This window comes from Nerophis ophidion, linkage group LG18 (assembly GCF_033978795.1).
Source record: "Nerophis ophidion isolate RoL-2023_Sa linkage group LG18, RoL_Noph_v1.0, whole genome shotgun sequence".
Lineage (NCBI taxonomy): Eukaryota > Metazoa > Chordata > Actinopteri > Syngnathiformes > Syngnathidae > Nerophis > Nerophis ophidion.
This window is the reverse complement of record NC_084628.1, coordinates 44,999,025-45,026,112: the sequence shown is the minus strand read 5'-3', so window position 1 is coordinate 45,026,112 and position 27,088 is coordinate 44,999,025. Positions and strand designations below refer to the sequence as shown.

The 27,088-nt window shown below is 38.6% G+C and overlaps 1 protein-coding gene across 4 annotated transcripts in view; it reads right to left on the bottom strand.

Moving 5' to 3' along the window:
• p2ry1 (purinergic receptor P2Y1) overlaps positions 1-27,088 on the bottom strand; it is a 107,736-nt gene that overhangs the window by 19,899 nt on the left and 60,749 nt on the right. Inside the window, exon 1 of one of the 4 annotated variants that reach the window (XR_009802638.1) lies at positions 11,961-12,263. The exons of the other annotated variants lie outside the window; for them this stretch is intronic. The gene's annotated coding sequence lies outside the window, so the exon portion shown is untranslated. Of the gene's footprint in view, positions 1-11,960; positions 12,264-27,088 lie in introns of those variants that run through there. 4 annotated transcript variants of the gene reach the window in all.

Below are 27,088 nucleotides of genomic sequence, written 5' to 3'. Positions count from 1 at the left end.
CCGCCCCTTATTCTCCCCCTCCTCTGGGGCACCAGAACACTTTTTTTTAAATGAACCTTAGTTGATCTGAAAAGGCACATGTGCTACCTTGCAGGGCTTATCAGGCAAACTGCTTCCTCTCGCTCCCGCCTGACCTGACACTGTGTTTGCAAAAGGCCGTCGTCAGTTGAAATGAGATGGAGCATGAAATAATTAAGAGGAACAGTCATTTAACTGTCTCACTGTTTTTCTTCCAATAGACACACCCAAACGCACAAAGACATCCCTAAAGAGACAGAACTCTCACTCACTTTGCTCGAGGCTAGACTGACCTTTCTCAAGCAACCAGTTTCCAAAAACAATTGGAAATGTGGACTCATCAGACCACAGAACACTTTTACACTTTGCATAAGTCCATCTTAGATGAGTTCGGGCTCAGCAAAGCCGGCAGAGTTTCTGGGTGCTGTTGATAAATGGCTTTGGCTTTGCATAGTAGAGTTTTAACTTGCACTTACAGATGTAGCGACCAACTGTAGTTACTGACAGTGGTTTTATGAAATATTCCTGAGCCCATGTGGTGATATCCTTTACACACTGATGTCTCTTTTTGATAAAGTAGCGCCTGAGGGATGGAAGGTGCGTAATATCATGGCTTACGTGCAGTGATTTCTCCACATTCTCTGAACCTTTTGATGATTTTACGGAGCGTGGATGGTGAAATCCCGAAATTCCTTGTTGAGAAATGTTGTTCTTCAACAATTTGCTCAGGCATTTGTTGACAAAGTGGTGACCCTCGCCCCGTCCTTGTTTGTGAATGAGTGAGCATTTCATAGAAGCTGCTTTTATAGCCAATCATGGCACCCACCTGTTCCCAATTAGCCTGTTCACCTGTGGGATGTTCCCAATAAGCCTTTGATGAGCATTCCTCAACTTTCTCACTCTTTTCTGCCACTTGTGCCAGCTTTTTTAAAACATGTTGCATGCATCAAATTCCAAATGATTTGCAAAAAAATAACAAACTTTGTCAGTGTGAAGATGAAATATCTTGTCTTTGCAGTCTATTCAATTGAATATAAGTTGAAAAGGATTTGCAAATCATTGTATTCTCTTTTTATCTGCAATTAACACAACATGCCAACTTCACTGCTTTTGGGTGTGTAATATATTATATGACTTCTGCAGAAATTGTGCATTTTTCTCTGGCCCTTCCTGAGCAAGTCAGCATCTGAAATGTCTCACCCCTAAGGACTAAATTCATACCCCCTCCTCCTCATTATGCTCACTAACCCTACATGTAAATAGTCATTGGGACACCACTACCTTTACAGGAATGTGCAAAATGCAGGGATAGGGCTAAAAAGTAGGCTGAGAAGGCATATTTGGATTTGGGCCTAAAGTGTTCTAGTGGTCCCAGCCAGACCCTTCTCATTATCTCAGCCTGCGGTGTGGCACCAACGGTTCAATGAGGGCTGTTGTTGGCATGTTCAAGGGCAACTGCCCTTTTTTGGACTTTTGCCTATCGTTCACAATCATTATGAAAGCAAGACGACGGACATATTTATTTTTATTTTAATGCAGTCTAACTTAGAAATAACAATAAATAAAAGTCTGATTACAATGGAGCCAATGGGAAGTCCCTTTTCCCGCCGGTAAACATCCAAAAAGCGCCAATACTCCATTAACCCGTCCTCACCTGAATTATAACCAAGTATTAGCAATATTGTTATTATAAGCGCTAACGCAGACAAAGTATTTTTAGCAGAGTGTGAGGAGGTTGTTGAGGCTTTGTTTACATCATCGGCAGGTAAGCTGCCTTTAACCTCGGAGCTAATGAAAGTTTATAACAGGTCATAAATAATGCCTCTCAGCTGGGAAAAAGAAGGCTGAAGACATGATCCGACAAGTTGGTCAACTTTGCCATCAATTTTACATCCAGAATGTGCAACAAAAACCCGCGCAAAGACGCTTTGTTCTACCCCACGTCACGACGGGGTCAGGTTTGTCCCTGACAGTTTGGTTATGTTTTACTTTTTCCTCCCTATGTCTTTGTTTCCTGTCAGCACTTTTATTTTGTTCATTTCCTGCTTTTCTCCCTGAGCGCTGTTTCCCCTCAGCTGCGGCTGATTGGCACCTGGCCACACCTGGTGTCAATAAGCCCACTCCTATTTTAAACCTGTCTGTCCTCCAGTCAGGGCTGGATTATTCTGTCACAAGTTGTAGGTGACGAACCCAAAGATGCAGAGAAGGCAAGCTTGGTGCAGGAAAACATAATCTCATGTCCAAAAAATGTAAGGCAAAACACAAACCATAAAAACAGAAGACAGGAAACAGGAACAAGAATCGAACCAGGGAACCGCTCACAAGCGACGAGGAACCAGGGAGAACTGGAGACAGAAAGCAGTCCACAGCATAAGACAAAGACAAGTCATAATGATAATAATCCAGCTCTGACTGGAGGAGAAATCAGGTCTAATATTATGTTTGAACGTAATATTCCAAAAAAAGGTCAGTTTCCCTATAAGTGGGAGACAAGCTTGCCGCATACAACTTAAAGTCATTCTATCTAGTTGGTTGCTAACGTGGTAAAGAAACAACCCCAGTGGGCTTCAGGAGCTCTGATAGTGTCGGTCAGCCAATGCTGCCTTGACATTTGTCATCCTGACACTGTTATTGTGGATCTTCATGAGGAAAGACAACACAATGGATGGATCACTATTTCTAGTCCCTTTTAGTCCACTGGGATAGGCTGCAGTCTTGAGTGAATCAATGATATAAACACACACAATGTGTTAGTCTGTGCAAACTACTACAAATCCAATGCCCGGATTACTAATAAAAACTACTTCCACAATGTTTGTGGCAGTAAAAGCAGCTTCCATGACAAACAAGGACGGGGCGAGAGTCACCACTTTGTCAACAAATGCCTGAGCTAATTGTTTAAGAACAACATTTCTCAAGCAGCTATTGCAAGGAATTTAGGGATTTCAACATCTACGCTCCGTAATATCATCAAAAGGTTCAGAGAATCTGGAGAAATCCCTGCACGTAAGCGGCATTGCCCGTGACCTTCAATCCCTCAGCCGGTTGTGCATAAAAAAAGCGACACCAGTGTGTAAAGGATATCACCACTTGGGTTCAGAAAGACTTCAGCAAACCACTGTCAGTAACTTCGCTTGGCGGCTACATCTGTAAGAGCAAGTTAAAGCTCTACTATGCATAGCGAAAGCCATTCATCAACAACACCCAGAAACGCCGACGGCTTTGCTGGGCCTGAGCTCATCTAAGATGGACTGATGCACAGTGGAAAAGTGTTCTGTGGTCTGATGAGTCCACATTCCAAATTGTTTTTGGAAACTGTGGACGTTGTGTCCTCACATACTGGATTGAAATGAACTAGATTAAAATGTTTATAAGGATTCTTCTTCTTTTTACCTTGTAAACACATATACAGTTGAACAGTTTCTTAAACTCTTTTCATAACTAAATTTGACGGACTGAAATACTAAAGGTTTTAAGTGTTGTAGATCCATACAAATGTGTTAGTCTGTGCAAACTACTAAAAATCCAATGTCTGGATTAGTAATAAAAACTACTTCCACAATGTTTTTGGCAGTGTATTATATTACTAAGCACTGTGTTGTGATTAGGTTGAAGTGTTTCTTTGCAATTGTATGTTTTCTGGGGTTGATCACATGATAGAGCCAAGTACAAACACCTTATGTTTGTTTGTGTTAGCTTGACAGTTGAGTCATTGACTATCAGTCAGGTGTGAACTATGCAGTCCTGGCCAACACAGCCTACGACTGCATGGAGTCTGCTCATTGTCGCTTAGAAAATATGGAGCGCAAAACGGTTGCAAAACATCCCCAACAACATCCGAAAGTGTGAATGAGACTGCATAAACAGCCCAATGTCACACAAAACCAGGAGTTTTAGTTTCAACTCCAGGAAATGCAGGTTGTTTGTGATGTTGCCGACCTTGGCTCGCTAACAGAAAGCATCTGTCCAGGGAGAACACTGCGGTCCAGTTGTCATGGTTACGATAACAACAACGGGACCTAGGTGTCCCGATCCACAGGCAGTTTTATCACAAAACCTCAACCTGTGGGCTCATAAACACCAAAGCAAGAAAACAGGACAGACATTGTGAAAGTGTAAAAATAAGCTACCTGCTGTAAAGGTGTGTGTGACCTTTGGAGTTGATTTTCTTACATTCATACGCTCAAATCACTGTTGATGCAGGTTGCTCGTTGCCACGACAAGAAAATAAAAAAATTATTTCACTTTCATAAAACAAAACAAAACAAGTAACACTTCTTGGTCTAATCTACACTATATTGCCAAAAGTATTTGTCCACCTGCCTTGACTCACATATGAAGTTGAAGTGCCATCCCATTCCTAAGCCATAGGCTTCAATATGACCTTTTGCAGCTATTACTGCTTCAACTCTTCTGGGAAGGCTGTCCACAAGGTTGCTGAGTAAGGTTTATAGCAATTTTTGACTATTCTTCCAAAAAGTGTATTGGTGAGGTCACACACGAGAAGGCCTGGCTCTCAGTCTCCGATCTAATTCATCCCAAAGGTGTTCTATCGGGTTCAGGTCATGACTCTGAGCAGGCCAGTCAAGTCATCCACACCAGACTCTGTCATCCATATCTTTATGGACCTTGCTTTGTGCACTGGTGCACAGTCATGTTGGAAGATGAAGGGGCCGGCTCCAAACTGTTCCCACAAGGATGGGAGCATTGAATTGTCCAAAATGTTTTGGAGCATTCAAAGTTCCTTTCACTGGAACTAAGGGGCCAAGCCCAAATCTTGAAAAACAACACCACACCATAATTCCTCCTCCACCAAAGTTCACATTTGGCAAAACCCAAATGTAGCGTTCTCCTGGCAACCTCCAAACCCATCAGAATGCCAGATGGAAAAGTGTGATTCATCAGTCCAGAGAAGGCGTCTCCACTGCTCTAGAGTCCAGTGGTGATGTCCTTTACACCACTGCATCCCACGCTTTGCATTGGACTTGCTGATGTATGACTTAGATGCAGCTGCTCGGCCATGGAAACCCATTCCATGAAGCTCTCTGCGTACTGTACGTGGGCTAATTGGAAGTTTGGAGCTGTGTAGCAAGTGACTGTGCAGAAAGTCTTTGCACTATGCTGACCTCTCTGTCAGTTTACCTGGCCTACCACTTGCTGGCTGAGTTGCTGTTGTTCCCAAACTCTTCACTTTTCTTATAATAAAGTTGACTTTGGAATATTTAGGAGCGAGGACATTTCAGGACTGGATTTGTTGCACAGGTGGCATCCTGTGACAGTTCCACGCTGAAAATCACTGAGAGCGGCCCATTCTTTCACAAATGTTTGTAGAAACAGTCTCCATGCCTAAGTGCTGGATTTGATACACCTGTCCAAGTGATTAGGACACCTGGTTCTCATCATTTGGATGGCTGGACAAATACTTTTGGCAATATAGTGTATATTATCTGATAAAATATGTAAACCATTTAGAGTCTTCCTCACCTTTTACTCTATTTGTACAAAACCCAAATTAGATGAGCATAGTAATTAGCTGACATAGTAAGTAATTAGCTGACATAGTAAGTAATTAGATGACATAGTAAGTAATTAGATGACATAGTAAGTAATTAGATGAGCATAGTAAGTAATTAGATGACATAGTAAGTAATTAGATGACATAGTAAGTAATTAGATGACATAGTAAGTAATTAGATGACCATTGTAAGTAATTAGATGACATAGTAAGTAATTAGATGACATAGTAAGTAATTAGATGACATAGTAAGTAATTAGATGACCATTGTAAGTAATTAGATGACATAGTAAGTAATTAGATGACATAGTAAGTAATTAGATGACCATTGTAAGTAATTAGATGACATAGTAAGTAATTAGATGACATAGTAAGTAATTAGATGACATAGTAAGTAATTAGATGACATAGTAAGTAATTAGATGAGCATAGTAATTAGATGACATAGTAAGTAATTAGATGACATAGTAAGTAATTAGATGACATAGTAAGTAATTAGATGAGCATAGTAAGTAATTAGATGACATAGTAATTAGATGAAATAGTAAGTAATTAGATGACATAGTAAGTAATTAGATGACATAGTAATTAGATGACATAGTAAGTAATTAGATGAGCATAGTAAGTAATTAGATGACATAGTAATTAGATGAAATAGTAAGTAATTAGATGACATAGTAAGTAATTAGATGACATAGTAATTAGATGACATAGTAAGTAATTAGATGACATAGTAAGTAATTAGATGACATAGTAATTAGATGACATAGTAAGTAATTAGATGACATAGTAATTAGATGACATAGTAAGTAATTAGATGACATAGTAAGTAATTAGATGACATAGTAAGTAATTAGATGAGCATAGTAAGTAATTAGATGACATAGTAAGTAATTAGATGAGCATAGTAAGTAATTAGATGACATAGTAATTAGATGAAATAGTAAGTAATTAGATGACATAGTAAGTAATTAGATGACATAGTAAGTAATTAGATGACATAGTAAGTAATTAGATGAGCATAGTAAGTAATTAGATGACATAGTAATTAGATGAAATAGTAAGTAATTAGATGACATAGTAAGTAATTAGATGACATAGTAAGTAATTAGATGACATAGTAAGTAATTAGATGACATAGTAATTAGATGACATAGTAAGTAATTAGATGACATAGTAAGTAATTAGATGACATAGTAAGTAATTAGATGACATAGTAATTAGATGACATACTAATTAGTATATGATGCAGATTCCAAGCATGAAAAGACTTAGTATAGTTGAAGACTTAGGGTGATTATAAAAGATGAGTACACATCATAATGGCAGCTACACTTTACATCTTAAACATCTAAATAAAACTATTCGGGAATGTCCGGCGGGCCAGATTGAAAAGCTTTACCGGACCTTAATTTGCCCAGGTCTGCCCTAGAGGACTGGTCTCTGCACACACTTTTAATGGTGCCAGCTGTCTTCATAGTCAAAGACTTTAGAAGTGAAAGCATGACTTGCTCACATGGTGAAGTGGTGAAGTAGTGCAGTTCATATGCTAATGAACCTGTAGCACTGTTGAGTTATTGTAGTCCGGTGGCGCCTCTGTGATGCCTATGTTTATGAGGCTTTTGCACCACCAACAAAAAACTGTGACATAAACCCGCATAAACAAAGTAAGTGTCTTCACTGTACACACACAACCTACTAAACTGTCTCTTGAAGTTGTATACCCTATTTTGTGCAACACAACCTCCGTTCCTTAATCAAGAGTGTCCAGAGAAGTAATAACTCACAGGGGTGTCAGGACTACAATCAAGCCCTTAGCTCTGGTTTGGACAAAGGAGCCTGGAAAAGGTCTTCATCACCTTTAGGCATCCAATGTAGGACACGCTCTCTCCTCCAGGAGACGGAGAGCTGTTTGTCTTTTGTACGTCAAGCAGCAAGGTCTTGGCCCACGGCCCCATGTGGCCCCATGTGGCCCCAGGATCCTGGCGACATCCTACCCACACATTGGGACCCACACAAAAGCCGTCTTCGGCTCGGTTGGGAGAAAGAGGTGCTCATTTCTATTCCTCTGTCATTCCTGTACTTCCTCCTGGCAATGGCGAAGTACAAAGTCAACAGCCGTGTAGAGAGGAGGAGGAGAAGGAGAAGGAGAAGGAGGAGGAGGAGGAGGAGAAGGAGGAGGAGGAGACGGACCTGGGCACAAAAGTAGACTCAGCCTGACAGAGAGCATGCTTGACTGGGAGGCAACATTGCAGGATGTTGTTTGATAACAACACTAACAGACTCTGTCTTGGAGTGTCGGCTTTGACCCTGTCGTCCCGCGTGAATCTTAATTAGTCATCTTGTCCAGTTAAGTGACACATTTAATCAGAGAGAACGCTGAGGGCGACAGCAAAGTGGAGACTGAAGTGTGGTACTGCAGTCTTCTGAGGGATGTGCAAAACTGATGAAGGCAGGGTGCTGGTTTTTGTCATTTATACCACAGGTGACTAACTCAAGGCCACGTTGTTATTTATTTTATTTTCTCCTCTGCCCCCCTCGAACCTTGGGGGGGGGGGGGGGCACAGGTCCGGTGGCCATGGATGAAGTGCTGGCTGTTCAGAGTCGGGACCCAGGGTGGGCCGCTCGCCTGTGCATCAGTTGGGACATCTCTGCACTGCTGACCTGTCTCGCATTGGGATGGTCTCCTGCTGGCCCCACTATGGACTGGACTCTAACTATTATGTTAGATCCACTATGGACTGGACTCTCACTATTATGTTAGATCCACTATGGACTGGACTCTCACTATTATGTTAGATCCACTATGGACTGGACTCTCACACTATTATGTTAGATCCACTATTGACTGGACTCTCACACTATTATGTTAGATCCACTATGGACTGGACTCTCACACTATTATGTTAGATCCACTATGGACTGGACTCTCACACTATTATGTTAGATCCACTATGGACTGGACTCTCATACTATTATGTTAGATCCACTATGGACTAGACTCTCACTATTATGTTAGATCCACTATGGACTGGACTCTCATACTATTATGTTAGATCCACTATGGACTAGACTCTCACTATTATGTTAGATCCACTATGGACTGGACTCTCACTATTATGTTAGATCCACTATGGACTGGACTCTCACTATTATGTTAGATCCACTATGGACTGGACTCTCACTATTATGTTAGATCCACTATGGACTGGACTCTCACTATTATGTTAGATCCACTATGGACTGGACTCTCACACTATTATGTTAGATCCACTATTGACTGGACTCTCACACTATTATGTTAGATCCACTATGGACTGGACTCTCACACTATTATGTTAGATCCACTATGGACTGGACTCTCACACTATTATGTTAGATCCACTATGGACTGGACTCTCATACTATTATGTTAGATCCACTATGGACTAGACTCTCACTATTATGTTAGATCCACTATGGACTGGACTCTCATACTATTATGTTAGATCCACTATGGACTAGACTCTCACTATTATGTTAGATCCACTATGGACTGGACTCTCACTATTATGTTAGATCCACTATGGACTGGACTCTCACTATTATGTTAGATCCACTATGGACTGGACTCTCACTATTATGTTAGATCCACTATGGACTGGACTCTCACACTATTATGTTAGATCCACTATGGACTGGACTCTCACATTATTATGTTAGATCCACTATGGACTGGACTCTCACTACTATGTTAGATCCACTATGGACTGGACTCTCATACTATTATGTTAGATCCACTATGGACTAGACTCTCACTATTATGTTAGATCCACTATGGACTGGACTCTCACTATTATGTTGGATCCACTATGGACTGGACTCTCACTATTATGTTAGATCCACTATGGACTGGACTCTCACTATTATGTTAGATCCACTATGGACTGGACTCTCACACTATTATGTTAGATCCACTATGGACTGGACTCTCACTATTATGTTAGATCCACTATGGACTGGACTCTCACTATTATGTTAGATCCACTATGGACTGGACTCTCACACTATTATGTTAGATCCACTATGGACTGGACTCTCACACTATTATGGTAGATCCACTATGGACTGGACTCTCACTATTATGTTAGATCCACTATGGACTGGACTCTCACTATTATGTTAGATCCACTATGGACTGGACTCTCACACTATTATGTTAGATCCACTATGGACTGGACTCTCACTATTATGTTGGATCCACTATGGACTGGACTCTCACTACTATGTTAGATCCACTATGGACTGGACTCTCACACTATTATGTTAGATCCACTATGGACTGGACTCTCACTATTATGTTAGATCCACTATGGACTGGACTCTCACTACTATGTTGGATCCACTATGGACTGGACTCTCACACTATTATGTTGGATCCACTATGGACTAGACTCTCACTATTATGTTAGATCCACTATGGACTGGACTCTCACTATTATGTTAGATCCACTATGGACTGGACTCTCACTATTATGTTAGATCCACTATGGACTGGACTCTCACACTATTATGTTAGATCCACTATGGACTAGACTCTCACTATTATGTTGGATCCACTATGGACTAGACTCTCACTATTATGTTAGATCCACTATGGACTGGACTCTCACTATTAAGTTAGATCCACTATGGACTGGACTCTTATTATTATGTTAGATCCACTATGGACTGGACTCTCACACTATTATGTTAGATCCACTATGGACTGGACTCTCACTATTATGTTAGATCCACTATGGACTGGACTCTCACTACTATGTTAGATCCACTATGGACTGGACTCTCACTATTATGTTAGATCCACTATGGACTGGACTCTCACTATCATGTTAGATCCACTATGGACTGGACTCTCACACTATTATGTTAGATCCACTATGGACTGGACTCTCACACTATTATGTTAGATCCACTATGGACTGGACTCTCACTATTATGTTAGATCCACTATGGACTGGACTCTCACACTATTATGTTAGATCCACTATGGACTGGACTCTCTCACTATTATGTTAGATCCACTATGAACTGGACTCTCACACTATTATGTTAGATCCACTATGGACTGGACTCTCACACTATTATGTTAGATCCACTATGGACTGGACTCTCACTACTATGTTAGATCCACTATGGACTGGACTCTCATACTATTATGTTAAATCCACTATGGACTAGACTCTCAATATTATGTTAGATCCACTATGGACTGGACTCTCACTATTATGTTAGATCCACTATGGACTGGACTCTCACTATTATGTTAGATCCACTATGGACTGGACTCTCACACTATTATGTTAAATGAATGATAAATGGGTTGTACTTGTATAGCGCTTTTCTACCTTCAAGGTACTCAAAGCGCTTTGACACTACTTCCACATTTACCCATTCACACACACATTCACACACTGATGGAGGGAGCTGCCATGCAAGGCGCCAACCAGCACCCATCAGGAGCAAGGGTGAAGTGTCTTGCTCAGGACACAACGGACGTGACGAGGTTGGTACTAGGTGGGATTTGAACCAGGGACCCTCGGGTTGCGCACTATGGATTAGACTCTCACTATTATGTTAGATCAACTATGGACTGGACTCTCACTATTATGTTAGATCCACTATGGACTGGACTCTCATTATTATGTTAGATCCACTATGGACTGGACTCTCACTATTATGTTAGATCCACTATGGACTGGACTCTCATTATTATGTTAGATCAACTATGGACTGGACTCTCACACTATTATGTTAGATCCACTATGGACTGGACTCTCACTATTATGTTAGATTGTAAGGCGGGGTACACCCTGGATAAGTAGCATGTTTACAAATATTCAAATGCATAGACAATGGTGTAAATGTACCATGAAATGCTCCGAGAACGATAAATAGAAAGGCGTTTAATTCGCCAAAATTCACCCATTTAGAGTTCGGAAATCGGTTAAAAAAATAGATGGTCTTTTTTCTGCAACATCAAGGTATATATTGATGCTTACATAGGTCTGCTGATAATGTTCCCCTTTAAGAACCCTTTAAACAATCACATTTTATTCTCAACCTGGTCTGGTGAAGATAATGTCCATTACTTAAAAATAAATAAATACATAAAATATTGACCCTGTGAGGAGGTGGCGACTTGTCCAGGGTGTACACCGCCTTCCGCCCGATTGTAGCTGAAATAAGCACCAGCGCCCCCCGCGACCCCAAAGGAAATAAGCGGTAGAAATGGATGGATGGATGTAGGGAATATGTACTGTAGTGTGCAATCTACTAATAAAAGTTTCAATCAATCAATCAAAGTTCTTGGAAAAAGGATGGCAGTACAGTCCATGTGCTGCAGGTAAAGGTGAGAATTGTAAAGGTGGGCTGGAGAGCCTCTTACCTGCCCAGACAGAGCAGGTGTGCTCAGCTTCCTGGCTTGAATCTTCCAAAAGCCGTCCTTGGACTAGATGCTTCTTTTCCTTAGCTGGCCATCAGAAAGAGAACTCCGCTTCTTCAGTCCAACACAACTTGAAGACAAACAATCTTCAGTCCAACACTTCTTGATGACAAACAATCTTCAGTCCAACACAACTTGAAGACAAACAATCTTCAGTCCAACACTTCTTGATGACAAACAATCTTGAGTCAAACACAACTTGATGACAAACAATCTTCAGTCCAACACAACTTGAAGACAAACAATCTTCAGTCCAACACTTCTTGATGACAAACAATCTTCAGTCCAACACAACTTGATGACAAACAATCTTGAGTCAAACACAACTTGATGACAAACAATCTTCAGTCCAACACAACTTGAAGACAAACAATCTTCAGTCCAACACTTCTTGATGACAAACAATCTTCAGTCCAACACAACTTGATGACAAACAATCTTGAGTCAAACACAACTTGATGACAAACAATCTTCAGTCCAACACAACTTGAAGACAAACAATCTTCAGTCCAACACTTCTTGATGACAAACAATCTTCAGTCCAACACTTCTTGATGACAAACAATCTTCAGTCCAACACAACTTGAAGACAAACAATCTTCAGTCCAACACAACTTGATGACAAACAATCTTGAGTCAAACACAACTTGATGACAAACAATCTTCAGTCCAACACAACTTGAAGACAAACAATCTTCAGTCCAACACAACTTGATGACAAACAATCTTGAGTCAAACACAACTTGATGACAAACAATCTTCAGTCCAACACTTCTTGAAGACAAACAATCTTGAGTCAAACACAACTTGATGACAAACAATCTTCAGTCCAACACTTCTTGAAGACAAACAATCTTCAGTCCAACACTTCTTGATGACAAACAATCTTCAGTCCAACACAACTTGAAGACAAACAATCTTCAGTCCAACACAACTTGAAGACAAACAATCTTCAGTCCAACACTTCTTGATGACAAACAATCTTCAGTCCAACAAAACTTGATGACAAACAATCTTCAGTCCAACACTTCTTGATGACAAACAATCTTCAGTCCAACACAACTTGAAGACAAACAATCTTGAGTCCAACACAACTTGAAGACAAACAATCTTCAGTCCAACACTTCTTGATGACAAACAATCTTCAGTCCAACACAACTTGATGACAAACAATCTTCAGTCCAACACTTCTTGATGACAAACAATCTTCAGTCCAACACAACTTGATGACAAACAATCTTCAGTCCAACACTTCTTGATGACAACCAATCTTCAGTCCAACACAACTTGATGACAAACAATCTTCAGTCCAACACTTCTTGATGACAAACAATCTTCATTCCAACACTTCTTGATGACAAACAATCTTCAGTCCAACACAACTTGAAGACAAACAATCTTCAGTCCAACACTTCTTGATGACAAACAATCTTCAGTCCAACACTTCTTGATGACAAACAATCTTGAGTCAAACACAACTTGAAGACAAACAATCTTCAGTCCATCACTTCTTGATGACAAACAATCTTCAGTCCAACACAACTTGAAGACAAACAATCTTCAGTCCAACACTTCTTGATGACAAACAATCTTCAGTCCAACACAACTTGAAGACAAACAATCTTCAGTCCAACACTTCTTGATGACAAACAATCTTCAGTCCAACACAACTTGATGACAAACAATCTTGAGTCAAACACAACTTGATGACAAACAATCTTCAGTCCAACACTTCTTGATGACAAACAATCTTGAGTCAAACACAACTTGAAGACAAACAATCTTCAGTCCATCACTTCTTGATGACAAACAATCTTCAGTCCAACACAACTTGAAGACAAACAATCTTCAGTCCAACACTTCTTGATGACAAACAATCTTCAGTCCAACACAACTTGAAGACAAACAATCTTCAGTCCAACACAACTTGAAGACAAACAATCTTCAGTCCAACACTTCTTGATGACAAACAATCTTCAGTCCAACAAAACTTGATGACAAACAATCTTCAGTCCAACACTTCTTGATGACAAACAATCTTCAGTCCAACACAACTTGAAGACAAACAATCTTGAGTCCAACACAACTTGAAGACAAACAATCTTCAGTCCAACACTTCTTGATGACAAACAATCTTCAGTCCAACACAACTTGATGACAAACAATCTTCAGTCCAACACTTCTTGATGACAAACAATCTTCAGTCCAACACAACTTGATGACAAACAATCTTCAGTCCAACACTTCTTGATGACAACCAATCTTCAGTCCAACACAACTTGATGACAAACAATCTTCAGTCCAACACTTCTTGATGACAAACAATCTTCATTCCAACACTTCTTGATGACAAACAATCTTCAGTCCAACACAACTTGAAGACAAACAATCTTCAGTCCAACACTTCTTGATGACAAACAATCTTCAGTCCAACACTTCTTGATGACAAACAATCTTGAGTCAAACACAACTTGAAGACAAACAATCTTCAGTCCATCACTTCTTGATGACAAACAATCTTCAGTCCAACACAACTTGAAGACAAACAATCTTCAGTCCAACACTTCTTGATGACAAACAATCTTCAGTCCAACACAACTTGAAGACAAACAATCTTCAGTCCAACACTTCTTGATGACAAACAATCTTCAGTCCAACACAACTTGATGACAAACAATCTTGAGTCAAACACAACTTGATGACAAACAATCTTCAGTCCAACACAACTTGAAGACAAACAATCTTCAGTCCAACACTTCTTGATGACGAACAATCTTCAGTCCAACACAACTTGATGACAAACAATCTTGAGTCAAACACAACTTGATGACAAACAATCTTCAGTCCAACACTTCTTGAAGACAAACAATCTTGAGTCAAACACAACTTGATGACAAACAATCTTCAGTCCAACACTTCTTGAAGACAAACAATCTTCAGTCCAACACTTCTTGATGACAAACAATCTTCAGTCCAACACAACTTGAAGACAAACAATCTTCAGTCCAACACTTCTTGATGACAAACAATCTTCAGTCCAACACAACCTGAAGACAAACAATCTTCAGTCCAACACTTCTTGATGACAAACAATCTTCAGTCCAACAAAACTTGATGACAAACAATCTTCAGTCCAACACTTCTTGATGACAAACAATCTTCAGTCCAACACAACTTGAAGACAAACAATCTTCAGTCCAACACAACTTGAAGACAAACAATCTTCAGTCCAACACTTCTTGATGACAAACAATCTTCAGTCCAACACAACTTGATGACGAACAATCTTCAGTCCAACACTTCTTGATGACAAACAATCTTCAGTCCAACACAACTTGATGACAAACAATCTTCAGTCCAACACTTCTTGATGACAACCAATCTTCAGTCCAACACAACTTGATGACAAACAATCTTCAGTCCAACACTTCTTGATGACAAACAATCTTCATTCCAACACTTCTTGATGACAAACAATCTTCAGTCCAACACAACTTGAAGACAAACAATCTTCAGTCCAACACTTCTTGATGACAAACAATCTTCAGTCCAACACTTCTTGATGACAAACAATCTTGAGTCAAACACAACTTGAAGACAAACAATCTTCAGTCCAACACTTCTTGATGACAAACAATCTTCAGTCCAACACAACTTGAAGACAAACAATCTTCAGTCCAACACAACTTGATGACAAACAATCTTGAGTCAAACACAACTTGAAGACAAACAATCTTCAGTCCAACACTTCTTGATGACAAACAATCTTCAGTCCAACACTTCTTGATGACAAACAATCTTCAGTCCAACACAACTTGATGACAAACAATCTTCAGTCCAACACTTCTTGATGACAACCAATCTTCAGTCCAACACAACTTGAAGACAAACAATCTTCAGTCCAACACTTCTTGATGACAAACAATCTTCAGTCCAACACAACTTGATGACAAACAATCTTCATTCCAACACTTCTTGATGACAAACAATCTTCAGTCCAACACAACTTGAAGACAAACAATCTTCAGTCCAACACTTCTTGATGACAAACAATCTTCAGTCCAACACAACCTGAAGACAAACAATCTTCAGTCCAACACTTCTTGATGACAAACAATCTTCAGTCCAACAAAACTTGATGACAAACAATCTTCAGTCCAACACTTCTTGATGACAAACAATCTTCAGTCCAACACAACTTGAAGACAAACAATCTTCAGTCCAACACAACTTGAAGACAAACAATCTTCAGTCCAACACTTCTTGATGACAAACAATCTTCAGTCCAACACAACTTGATGACGAACAATCTTCAGTCCAACACTTCTTGATGACAAACAATCTTCAGTCCAACACAACTTGATGACAAACAATCTTCAGTCCAACACTTCTTGATGACAACCAATCTTCAGTCCAACACAACTTGATGACAAACAATCTTCAGTCCAACACTTCTTGATGACAAACAATCTTCATTCCAACACTTCTTGATGACAAACAATCTTCAGTCCAACACAACTTGAAGACAAACAATCTTCAGTCCAACACTTCTTGATGACAAACAATCTTCAGTCCAACACTTCTTGATGACAAACAATCTTGAGTCAAACACAACTTGAAGACAAACAATCTTCAGTCCAACACTTCTTGATGACAAACAATCTTCAGTCCAACACAACTTGAAGACAAACAATCTTCAGTCCAACACAACTTGATGACAAACAATCTTGAGTCAAACACAACTTGAAGACAAACAATCTTCAGTCCAACACTTCTTGATGACAAACAATCTTCAGTCCAACACTTCTTGATGACAAACAATCTTCAGTCCAACACAACTTGATGACAAACAATCTTCAGTCCAACACTTCTTGATGACAACCAATCTTCAGTCCAACACAACTTGATGACAAACAATCTTCAGTCCAACACTTCTTGAAGACAAACAATCTTCATTCCAACACTTCTTGATGACAAACAATCTTCAGTCCAACACAACTTGAAGACAAACAATCTTCAGTCCAACACTTCTTGATGACAAACAATCTTCAGTCCAACACTTCTTGATGACAAACAATCTTGAGTCAAACACAACTTGAAGACAAACAATCTTCAGTCCAACACTTCTTGATGACAAACAATCTTCAGTCCAACACTTCTTGATGACAAACAATCTTGAGTCAAACACAACTTGAAGACAAACAATCTTCAGTCCAACACTTCTTGATGACAAACAATCTTGAGTCAAACACAACTTGATGACAAACAATCTTCAGTCCAACACTTCTTGAAGACAAACAATCTTCAGTCCAACACAACTTGAAGACAAACAATCTTCAGTCCAACACTTCTTGATGACAAACAATCTTGAGTCAAACACAACTTGATGACAAACAATCTTCAGTCCAACACAACTTGAAGACAAACAATCTTCAGTCCAACACTTCTTGATGACAAACAATCTTCAGTCCAACACAACTTGATGACAAACAATCTTGAGTCAAACACAACTTGATGACAAACAATCTTCAGTCCAACACAACTTGAAGACAAACAATCTTCAGTCCAACACTTCTTGATGACAAACAATCTTCAGTCCAACACTTCTTGATGACAAACAATCTTCAGTCCAACACAACTTGAAGACAAACAATCTTCAGTCCAACACAACTTGATGACAAACAATCTTGAGTCAAACACAACTTGATGACAAACAATCTTCAGTCCAACACAACTTGAAGACAAACAATCTTCAGTCCAACACTTCTTGATGACAAACAATCTTCAGTCCAACACAACTTGATGACAAACAATCTTGAGTCAAACACAACTTGATGACAAACAATCTTCAGTCCAACACTTCTTGAAGACAAACAATCTTGAGTCAAACACAACTTGATGACAAACAATCTTCAGTCCAACACTTCTTGAAGACAAACAATCTTCAGTCCAACACTTCTTGATGACAAACAATCTTCAGTCCAACACAACTTGAAGACAAACAATCTTCAGTCCAACACAACTTGAAGACAAACAATCTTCAGTCCAACACTTCTTGATGACAAACAATCTTCAGTCCAACAAAACTTGATGACAAACAATCTTCAGTCCAACACTTCTTGATGACAAACAATCTTCAGTCCAACACAACTTGAAGACAAACAATCTTCAGTCCAACACAACTTGAAGACAAACAATCTTCAGTCCAACACTTCTTGATGACAAACAATCTTCAGTCCAACACAACTTGATGACAAACAATCTTCAGTCCAACACTTCTTGATGACAAACAATCTTCAGTCCAACACAACTTGATGACAAACAATCTTCAGTCCAACACTTCTTGATGACAACCAATCTTCAGTCCAACACAACTTGATGACAAACAATCTTCAGTCCAACACTTCTTGATGACAAACAATCTTCATTCCAACACTTCTTGATGACAAACAATCTTCAGTCCAACACAACTTGAAGACAAACAATCTTCAGTCCAACACTTCTTGATGACAAACAATCTTCAGTCCAACACTTCTTGATGACAAACAATCTTGAGTCAAACACAACTTGAAGACAAACAATCTTCAGTCCATCACTTCTTGATGACAAACAATCTTCAGTCCAACACAACTTGAAGACAAACAATCTTCAGTCCAACACTTCTTGATGACAAACAATCTTCAGTCCAACACAACTTGAAGACAAACAATCTTCAGTCCAACACTTCTTGATGACAAACAATCTTCAGTCCAACACAACTTGATGACAAACAATCTTGAGTCAAACACAACTTGATGACAAACAATCTTCAGTCCAACACAACTTGAAGACAAACAATCTTCAGTCCAACACTTCTTGATGACGAACAATCTTCAGTCCAACACAACTTGATGACAAACAATCTTGAGTCAAACACAACTTGATGACAAACAATCTTCAGTCCAACACTTCTTGAAGACAAACAATCTTGAGTCAAACACAACTTGATGACAAACAATCTTCAGTCCAACACTTCTTGAAGACAAACAATCTTCAGTCCAACACTTCTTGATGACAAACAATCTTCAGTCCAACACAACTTGAAGACAAACAATCTTCAGTCCAACACTTCTTGATGACAAACAATCTTCAGTCCAACACAACCTGAAGACAAACAATCTTCAGTCCAACACTTCTTGATGACAAACAATCTTCAGTCCAACAAAACTTGATGACAAACAATCTTCAGTCCAACACTTCTTGATGACAAACAATCTTCAGTCCAACACAACTTGAAGACAAACAATCTTCAGTCCAACACAACTTGAAGACAAACAATCTTCAGTCCAACACTTCTTGATGACAAACAATCTTCAGTCCAACACAACTTGATGACGAACAATCTTCAGTCCAACACTTCTTGATGACAAACAATCTTCAGTCCAACACAACTTGATGACAAACAATCTTCAGTCCAACACTTCTTGATGACAACCAATCTTCAGTCCAACACAACTTGATGACAAACAATCTTCAGTCCAACACTTCTTGATGACAAACAATCTTCATTCCAACACTTCTTGATGACAAACAATCTTCAGTCCAACACAACTTGAAGACAAACAATCTTCAGTCCAACACTTCTTGATGACAAACAATCTTCAGTCCAACACTTCTTGATGACAAACAATCTTGAGTCAAACACAACTTGAAGACAAACAATCTTCAGTCCAACACTTCTTGATGACAAACAATCTTCAGTCCAACACAACTTGAAGACAAACAATCTTCAGTCCAACACAACTTGATGACAAACAATCTTGAGTCAAACACAACTTGAAGACAAACAATCTTCAGTCCAACACTTCTTGATGACAAACAATCTTCAGTCCAACACTTCTTGATGACAAACAATCTTCAGTCCAACACAACTTGATGACAAACAATCTTCAGTCCAACACTTCTTGATGACAACCAATCTTCAGTCCAACACAACTTGATGACAAACAATCTTCAGTCCAACACTTCTTGAAGACAAACAATCTTCATTCCAACACTTCTTGATGACAAACAATCTTCAGTCCAACACAACTTGAAGACAAACAATCTTCAGTCCAACACTTCTTGATGACAAACAATCTTCAGTCCAACACTTCTTGATGACAAACAATCTTGAGTCAAACACAACTTGAAGACAAACAATCTTCAGTCCAACACTTCTTGATGACAAACAATCTTCAGTCCAACACTTCTTGATGACAAACAATCTTGAGTCAAACACAACTTGAAGACAAACAATCTTCAGTCCAACACTTCTTGATGACAAACAATCTTGAGTCAAACACAACTTGATGACAAACAATCTTCAGTCCAACACTTCTTGAAGACAAACAATCTTCAGTCCAACACAACTTGATGACAAACAATCTTCAGTCCAACACTTCTTGAAGACAAACAATCTTCAGTCCAACACTTCTTGATGACAAACAATCTTCAGTCCAACACTTCTTGAAGACAAACAATCTTGAGTCAAACACAACTTGATGACAAACAATCTTCAGTCAAACACTTCTTGAAGACAAACAATCTTCAGTCCAACACTTCTTGATGACAAACAATCTTCAGTCCAACACAACTTGAAGACAAACAATCTTCAGTCCAACACTTCTTGATGACAAACAATCTTCAGTCCAACACAACTTGATGACAAACAATCTTCAGTCCAACACTTCTTGATGACAAACAATCTTCAGTCCAACACAACTTGATGACAAACAATCTTCAGTCCAACACTTCTTGATGACAACCAATCTTCAGTCCAACACAACTTGATGACAAACAATCTTCAGTCCAACACTTCTTGAAGACAAACAATCTTCATTCCAACACTTCTTGATGACAAACAATCTTCAGTCCAACACAACTTGAAGACAAACAATCTTCAGTCCAACACTTCTTGATGACAAACAATCTTCAGTCTAACACTTCTTGATGACAAACAATCTTGAGTCAAACACAACTTGAAGACAAACAATCTTCAGTCCAACACTTCTTGATGACAAACAATCTTCAGTCCAACACAACTTGAAGACAAACAATCTTCAGTCCAACACAACTTGATGACAAACAATCTTGAGTCAAACACAACTTGAAGACAAACAATCTTCAGTCCAACACTTCTTGATGACAAACAATCTTCAGTCCAACACTTCTTGATGACAAACAATCTTCAGTCCAACACAACTTGATGACAAAAAATCTTCAGTCCAACACTTCTTGATGACAAACAATCTTCAGTCCAACACAACTTGATGACAAACAATCTTCAGTCCAACACTTCTTGAAGACAAACAATCTTCATTCCAACACTTCTTGATGACAAACAATCTTCAGTCCAACACAACTTGAAGACAAACAATCTTCAGTCCAACACTTCTTGATGACAAACAATCTTCAGTCCAACACTTCTTGATGACAAACAATCTTGAGTCAAACACAACTTGAAGACAAACAATCTTCAGTCCAACACTTCTTGATGACAAACAATCTTCAGTCCAACACTTCTTGATGACAAACAATCTTGAGTCAAACACAACTTGAAGACAAACAATCTTCAGTCCAACACTTCTTGATGACAAACAATCTTCAGTCCAACACTTCTTGATGACAAACAATCTTCAGTCCAACACTTCTTGAAGACAAACAATCTTCAGTCCAACACTTCTTGATGACAAACAATCTTCAGTCCAACACAACTTGAAGACAAACAATCTTCAGTCCAACACTTCTTGATGACAAACAATCTTCAGTCCAACACTTCTTGATGACAAACAACCTTGAGTCAAACACAACTTGAAGACAAACAATCTTCAGTCCAACACTTCTTGATGACAAACAATCTTGAGTCAAACACAACTTGATGACAAACAATCTTCAGTCCAACACTTCTTGAAGACAAACAATCTTCAGTCCAACACAACTTGATGACAAACAATCTTCAGTCCAACACTTCTTGAAGACAAACAATCTTCAGTCCAACACTTCTTGATGACAAACAATCTTCAGTCCAACACAACTTGAAGACAAACAATCTTCAGTCCAACACTTCTTGATGACAAACAATCTTCAGTCCAACACTTCTTGATGACAAACAATCTTGAGTCAAACACAACTTGAAGACAAACAATCTTCAGTCCAACACTTCTTGATGACAAACAATCTTCAGTCCAACACTTCTTGATGACAAACAATCTTGAGTCAAACACAACTTGAAGACAAACAATCTTCAGTCCAACACTTCTTGATGACAAACAATCTTCAGTCCAACACTTCTTGAAGACAAACAATCTTCAGTCCAACACTTCTTGATGACAAACAATCTTCAGTCCAACACAACTTGAAGACAAACAATCTTCAGTCCAACACTTCTTGATGACAAACAATCTTCAGTCCAACACTTCTTGATGACAAACAACCTTGAGTCAAACACAACTTGAAGACAAACAATCTTCAGTCCAACACTTCTTGATGACAAACAATCTTGAGTCAAACACAACTTGAAGACAAACAATCTTCAGTCCAACACAACTTGATGACAAACAATCTTCAGTCCAACACTTCTTGATGACAAACAATCTTCAGTCCAACACTTCTTGATGACAAACAATCTTCAGTCCAACACAACTTGAAGACAAACAATCTTCAGTCCAACACTTCTTGATGACAAACAATCTTCAGTCCAACACTTCTTGATGACAAACAATCTTCAGTCCAACACAACTTGAAGACAAACAATCTTCAGTCCAACACTTCTTGATGACAAACAATCTTCAGTCCAACACTTCTTGATGACAAACAATCTTGAGTCAAACACAACTTGAAGACAAACAATCTTCAGTCCAACACTTCTTGATGACAAACAATCTTCAGTCCAACACTTCTTAAAGACAAACAATCTTCAGTCCAACACAACTTGAAGACAAACAATCTTCAGTCCAACACTTCTTGATGACAAACAATCTTCAGTCCAACACTTCTTGATGACAAACAATCTTGAGTCAAACACAACTTGAAGACAAACAATCTTCAGTCCAACACAACTTGAAGACAAACAATCTTCAGTCCAACACTTCTTGATGACAAACAATCTTCAGTCCAACACTTCTTGATGACAAACAACCTTGAGTCAAACACAACTTGAAGACAAACAATCTTCAGTCCAACACTTCTTGATGACAAACAATCTTGAGTCAAACACAACTTGAAGACAAACAATCTTCAGTCCAACACTTCTTGATGACAAACAATCTTGAGTCAAACACAACTTGAAGACAAACAATCTTCAGTCCAACACAACTTGATGACAAACAATCTTCAGTCCAACACTTCTTGATGACAAACAATCTTCAGTCCAACACTTCTTGATGACAAACAATCTTGAGTCAAACACAACTTGAAGACAAACAATCTTCAGTCCAACACTTCTTGATGACAAACAATCTTCAGTCCAACACTTCTTGAAGACAAACAATCTTCAGTCCAACACAACTTGATGACAAACAATCTTCAGTCCAACACTTCTTGATGACAAACAATCTTCAGTCCAACACTTCTTGATGACAAACAATCTTCAGTCCAACAAAACTTGAAGACAAACAATCTTCAGTCCAACACTTCTTGATGACAAACAATCTTCAGTCCAACACTTCTTGATGACAAACAATCTTGAGTCAAACACAACTTGAAGACAAACAATCTTCAGTCCAACACTTCTTGATGACAAACAATCTTCAGTCCAACACTTCTTGAAGACAAACAATCTTCAGTCCAACACAACTTGAAGACAAACAATCTTCAGTCCAACACTTCTTGATGACAAACAATCTTCAGTCCAACACTTCTTGATGACAAACAATCTTCAGTCCAACACTTCTTGATGACAAACAATCTTGAGTCAAACACAACTTGAAGACAAACAATCTTCAGTCCAACACTTCTTGATGACAAACAATCTTCAGTCCAACACTTCTTGATGACAAACAATCTTGAGTCAAACACAACTTGAAGACAAACAATCTTCAGTCCAACACTTCTTGATGACAAACAATCTTCAGTCCAACACTTCTTGAAGACAAACAATCTTCAGTCCAACACAACTTGAAGACAAACAATCTTCAGTCCAACACTTCTTGATGACAAACAATCTTCAGTCCAACACTTCTTGATGACAAACAATCTTCAGTCCAACACAACTTGAAGACAAACAATCTTCAGTCCAACACTTCTTGATGACAAACAATCTTCAGTCCAACACTTCTTGATGACAAACAATCTTGAGTCAAACACAACTTGAAGACAAACAATCTTCAGTCCAACACTTCTTGATGACAAACAATCTTCAGTCCAACACTTCTTGAAGACAAACAATCTTCAGTCCAACACAACTTGAAGACAAACAATCTTCAGTCCAACACTTCTTGATGACAAACAATCTTCAGTCCAACACTTCTTGATGACAAACAATCTTCAGTCCAACACAACTTGAAGACAAACAATCTTCAGTCCAACACTTCTTGATGACAAACAATCTTCAGTCCAACACTTCTTGATGACAAACAATCTTGAGTCAAACACAACTTGATGACAAACAATCTTCAGTCCAACACTTCTTGATGACAAACAATCTTCAGTCCAACACTTCTTGATGACAAACAATCTTCAGTCCAACACTTCTTGATGACAAACAACCTTGAGTCAAACACAACTTGAAGACAAACAATCTTCAGTCCAACACTTCTTGATGACAAACAATCTTGAGTCAAACACAACTTGAAGACAAACAATCTTCAGTCCAACACTTCTTGATGACAAACAATCTTGAGTCAAACACAACTTGAAGACAAACAATCTTCAGTCCAACACTTCTTGATGACAAACAATCTTGAGTCAAACACAACTTGAAGACAAACAATCTTCAGTCCAACACTTCTTGATGACAAACAATCTTGAGTCAAACACAACTTGAAGACAAACAATCTTCAGTCCAACACTTCTTGATGACAAACAATCTTGAGTCAAACACAACTTGAAGACAAACAATCTTCAGTCCAACACTTCTTGATGACAAACAATCTTGAGTCAAACACAACTTGAAGACAAACAATCTTCAGTCCAACACTTCTTGATGACAAACAATCTTGAGTCAAACACAACTTGAAGACAAACAATCTTCAGTCCAACACTTCTTGATGACAAACAATCTTGAGTCAAACACAACTTGAAGACAAACAATCTTCAGTCCAACACTTCTTGATGACAAACAATCTTGAGTCAAACACAACTTGAAGACAAACAATCTTCAGTCCAACACTTCTTGATGACAAACAATCCGGCGCCGGAAGTCAATTTTCCAGCAGAAATACAATCATCTTCCCTCCACTTCCTGTCTCCTGGCTACTTCCTGCTTCCGGCTTACAAGCAGCACTAATTGGACCTGGCGCTGTTTTGTACTGTTTTCATAATGTTTTATAATGTTTTATATTGTTGTTTGACTTACTGTTTGTAATTGTTGAAATTTATAAATAAACCTTTAAAAAAAAAAAAAAAAAAAAAAAAAAAAAAAGAGCAAGAGCATACCAGTCACTTCCTGCTTCCGGCATATAACTACAGCTGATTGGACTGTGAAAGTCACGTGACTAGGAAAAGCGCAAAGAGTAAATAGAAAGACAAGAGTGTAATAGTCTCCACAAATGTATTTGACACCTTCCTTAAACACACACTATCACCGACTGTTACCCTTATATATTGTTATTTTGTTAATATTAATAACTGTATCCTTTATATACTGTTAGTATTAATAACTTTATCCATTACATATTGTTAATATTAATAACTGTATCCTTTATATACTGTTAGTATTAATAACTTTATCCATTAAATATTGTTAATATTAATAACTTCATCCCTTCTATTTTGTTCATATTAATAACTGTTTCTCTTTTATTTTGTTATATTGTTAATATTTACAAGTGTATCCCTTGCAGGCTGCATTGATATATATTGTAGGAAGCAGAATATTAATAAGAGAAGGAAACAACCCTTTTGTGTGAATTGATTGATTGAATTGATGAATTGATGAAGGTGGACCCCGACTTAAGCAAGTTGAAAAGCTTATTGGGGTGTTACCATTTAGTGGTCAATTGTAGGGAATATGTACTGTACTGTGCAATCTACTAATTAGAGTATCAATCAATCAAATGAGTGTAAATGGGGGAGGGATGGGTTGGTGCACTAATTGTATCTTGTGTTTTTTTATGTTGATTTAATAATAATTATTTAGAAAAAGACACTTACACAGTCTCGGGCATGTCTCTTTAAAACACTTTTTATTCTCCAGGTTGCGATACAGAGTCCAGTTTTTAGAGACATTATTTGATACTAGACATGTCATTCTAAACAACATCCACGGTATCATACACAGAATACTGTGGTGGGTAATATTATGTCCTCTTCTTTGTGTTTGGAACATCAGTGTGGCGTAAAAGCTCCAGCTCGGAAGGAGGACGAGAGAAAGAAGGTGTGCTGAGTGCAGTAAAACATCAGCAAGTCCAAGTCAGTGCATTCACATTTTGCTCACTGGCCTTTTGTTTGTTTGTTTGTTTGTTTTTTTAAGGTACACTGATCCAATACATTAACTGTTAGAAATCATCATACTCAGAGCTTCTCCTAACATTTGGTTTTACAGGCAACCATAAATATGAAAAAAAAATTATAAAATAAAAACACCTTTTAGTGTGATGCTCATGTACTTGATGTATTGAAAATGTTGTGACCTGTGAGTGAATGACGTCACTCCAGTCTGGAACACGATCAGCTGCTAAACAACTTTTAATGAGGCTTCCAGAAAACACTTTTACAATCTTTTTCATCTCTTTTTTTTAATCCTCCGCACGTTGATGGGAACTTGAAAACCTTATTTTGTACCGTTGCTCGTTTACATTTACAGTCACTAGCACTCAGTACACCTGCTTCCGTTGTACATTAAAAACATGCGTTCACAAAGGTAGTATTTCTCAGTTTTGAATAATTGCAGT